This window comes from Dendrobates tinctorius, unplaced genomic scaffold, assembly GCF_039654945.1.
Source record: "Dendrobates tinctorius isolate UK_male_01 unplaced genomic scaffold, ASM3965494v1 ptg000093l, whole genome shotgun sequence".
NCBI lineage: Eukaryota > Metazoa > Chordata > Amphibia > Anura > Dendrobatidae > Dendrobates > Dendrobates tinctorius.
Genome location: NW_027361761.1, coordinates 28906787 through 28910432, shown reverse-complemented (window position 1 = coordinate 28910432; position 3646 = coordinate 28906787). Strand labels below are relative to the sequence as shown.

Genomic DNA, 3646 nt, shown 5'->3' with positions numbered 1-3646 from the left:
TTTGGTGGGCGGGGCTCCTCAGGGTCCGATTTGGTGGACGGGGCCCTTCAGGGTACGATTTGGTGGGCGGGGCCCCTCAGGATCCGATTTGGTGGGCTGTGCCACTCTGGGTCTGATTTTTTGAGCGGGGCCACACTGGGTCCGATTTGAAGGCCAGGGTGGTTCAGCCTCTGATTTGGAGGCCGGGGTGGCTCAGCCTCCGATTTGGAGGCCAGGGTCGCTCAGCTTTCGATTTGGCGCACCGGCCCTTTAAGACTCATTTCGGTGTGCCTGCCCTTTAAGAATCACTTTGGCGCGTCGGCCCTTTAAGACCCAGGGTGGCTCACTGGGCTTCTAAATCCACTTTGGCGCACACATTCTCTCTCAGGGGCATGCGTCATGTGATGAAGCTAGACTTGCATTTGTGCTGTGGGTTTTGCTTTAAGAGCTGATATTATGTGGCAGAAGCTCTGTCTTGGAGAGGACATGTGACGTTCGTAGGCATTGGCATAGTAACTGGGTCTGCCTGCGCATATCAATGAGCTCAACTGCCATTTCAATCGCCTCAGGACACGTTTTGCCATTTCCCATTGACAAGCATTGGAGACAGTGCATTCCAATGACGGGAAAAAAAATTTTCAAACGCAAATTGCGCAAAAACTACAAATCCGATTGACACGAAAAATACTTAGCACACCTCTCATGGACGCTGGCTTCGAAACGACACCTCAACGGCGTCTGTGCGTGTAGCGGTTCGGGCCGCATTAATTGCGTAAATCAACTGGAAAATAATTAGACGAAGAATAAGTTAGCAGCGTTCGGATTACAATATAGTGGTTTTTTCAAACCACTATAATTAGGTCTACATGAATGTCCAACTTCTAATTGACACCTTAATCTGTAATTCAATGGAGGCTATTGACACCCAGTTAGCCAATGAGGAGGATGGACATAAATTTCAGGTAGATACTTCCCTATAAAAGTTAGACATTCATGTGTCTTGTTGAATTATTCCTGAGAACTTCTTTGTGGAGATAGGACTTCTCAGACCCAAACAGAAGAAAGCAAAGTCATTCAACTTTTTTTTTTATCAGAACCCAGTTTATCATCAACATCACCAAAATCCCAACCCAGGTAAGACTACTCTTCTATAGTAGATCCATTGGTGTTAATTATTGTGTTCAGGATCTTCTTGTCATATGACCAGTAAACAGTTACTTCCTTTCTAGTAACATTAAATGTGACAAATTATAGTTTTCATATGTTTTAATAACAAAAAATATAAAAAAAAATCTCTCAAAGTACAAACACTCTTGTATTACTGTAGAACTGTTTTGAATTATCCTTATTTTGACTCTTTGAATACAATATCTTCATAGAAAGATTGATGACAACCAATATGCTCACCAAGATACCTTTTTTCAAGGGTTGTCAACCATCCTTTCCTGAAAGGCAATGTCTTTCTTAATAGGTTTCTAAATTGTTATGTAGCCTAATTAAGATAGATGTTCACAGAAACCAGGAATATGTTCATTACGTGATGTTTTATTAATCATATTCCTTATATTTTCCTACAGAGTCACAGGGAGTTTGTTGTTTAGCAAAAAGAATTATCAACTTCCAAGCAGCAATGGCCGCCTTCCATGTCTTGGCGATTCAGAATATTTCTGAATGCTACAACATCATCAAGGAGCTGGGCCAGGGGTCATATGGAAAAGTTGTACTGGCACAGGAGAGATCAACAGGTATGTGAATAAGGCAAAAAGAAAGATGGTCATTTACCTAAATTGTTTAAATAAAAGTGGAAAATTCTGAATAAAAAAGTGATAATGATTTTAACTGGCCATAGAGATGAGAGATTTCCCTGTAGGTCATTGGAAAATCCAGATTATTCTAGTAGCATCAGGTATAAACTCCCCATACGTATAGGACTAAAACCATACAAATCTCCCATATTTGTTGTTGAATGATGAGTATAGCATGTGTATGGGGGACAACCAACTATTAATGCCAAACACCATGTTGGATTATAGAAATACTGTATGAAAATGAATCCTGTGGGAAAAATAGATTTTGACCAAATAAGCATGAGATGACATGAGATTGCGGATTAGGAATTGAAATCCCCAAAGATATCCTATGCCAGTGATTGAAACTTTATATTCAAATACATAATCCCAATGTAAGATCTGGGAGATTATTATAAACTTTGTTTGTTTTTTAGGAAAAACCATGGCTGCAAAGTTAGTGAGGAAGGACAGAATTCTACTGAAAACCTTTCTGACAGTTTTCTTTTTCAATCACCTTATCTGAGCACCCTCACATTATTACTACTTATCCAGTCTTTATTCACACCATTGACCACTATGTATTGAGTCAAGAGTTGGCAGCAGCAGGCACATTGCATGATATCATTCAAAGTGAGGTAAGTAAGGCCGACTCCATATGATTTCCTCCAATCTACCAATGCTTTGTTTATAAAACACCATAGGCTAATGGTATACATCAACAGTCGGGGAGAATCTAGATAGCCCTCTAACTGGTAGCCAGTTAGCCATCTAATGTGTATAGGGTGTTTTGGGAATACATCAAACGTATCCAGAGGTGGAAGAGAGGTGGAAGAGAGGTCCATAACAATGCACTGTGTGATGCCACATTGCAATCACAGCAACATTTTTTTCCACTATTGAATCCACTGTCCCAAAAACAGCAACATCCTAAATGTTTGGTATATTTGATTTGGATAAGGCACTGCACAAATAAATCTAAGTATAATTTTTCTGCAGGTTGGAATTCCTGAGGCTACTGTGAAGAGGTGTGCATGACAGATCTCTTCAGCTCTAGACTACACATGCATACTAGAGGGTTGGTGCACAGAGACCTGAAGCCGGACAATGTGTTGCTAATGGACGAAGATTGTTATCAAGTAAAGCTGAGTGACTTTGGTTTGACCCAACCTACAGGATACTTTGTGTCATCCATGTCACATACTATCCCGTACATGTCTCCAGAGTTGTGCTACTTGAAAGAGGGAGAATATTTATTCATGAGCCCTACTATTGATTACTGGGCCTTTGGGGTTCTGCTCTTTGTTGCTTTAACTGGATATTTTCCCTGGTTCGAAGCAACGGAAAATGACTCCATGTACCAAGTCTACATCCACTGGAGACAATGTCCAGAATGCATTCCACCACCTGCTTGTTGGAAATTATTGTCCAGAGAAGCCATATGTATGTTTCACAATCTCCTCTCTCAATGTCCCTGTTCTCGACAGTCAGTTCTCTCCATCTTCAATTACTTTAATTTTCCTTGGAAACCAAATGTCTGAGTATGGCGCATACCTGGCAGTTGAAGAGGGGGTTAGTTCTCCAAGATATTTGGAAAAACCTCCCTGCTGAATTCCATCATAAACTGTGCAAGTTCAAGTAATTAAAAGAACTGATGATGGCAAAGGGTGGTCACCAAATATTCATGTCATTTAGATTTGTTTTCTTCAATCATTTTGTAATTTATTAATTGATTAAAATAAAATATTAAGACTTCTATTTTTGGCAGCTTGTTACTTTGCACATGCCTTAATCTTTTCCACAATACTGTATATCTAATCCTTTTAATCTAACATGTGAAAGGAACACCACTGGTATATAGCTTATTTGCAATATTCATG

At 40.0% G+C, this 3646-nt stretch overlaps 1 pseudogene; it reads left to right on the top strand.

Annotated features, from left to right (window-relative positions):
* Nucleotides 1-845: 845 nt before the first annotated feature.
* On the top strand, nucleotides 846-3307 carry LOC141098636 (serine/threonine-protein kinase SBK1-like; annotated as a pseudogene).
* Nucleotides 3308-3646: the final 339 nt, after the last annotated feature.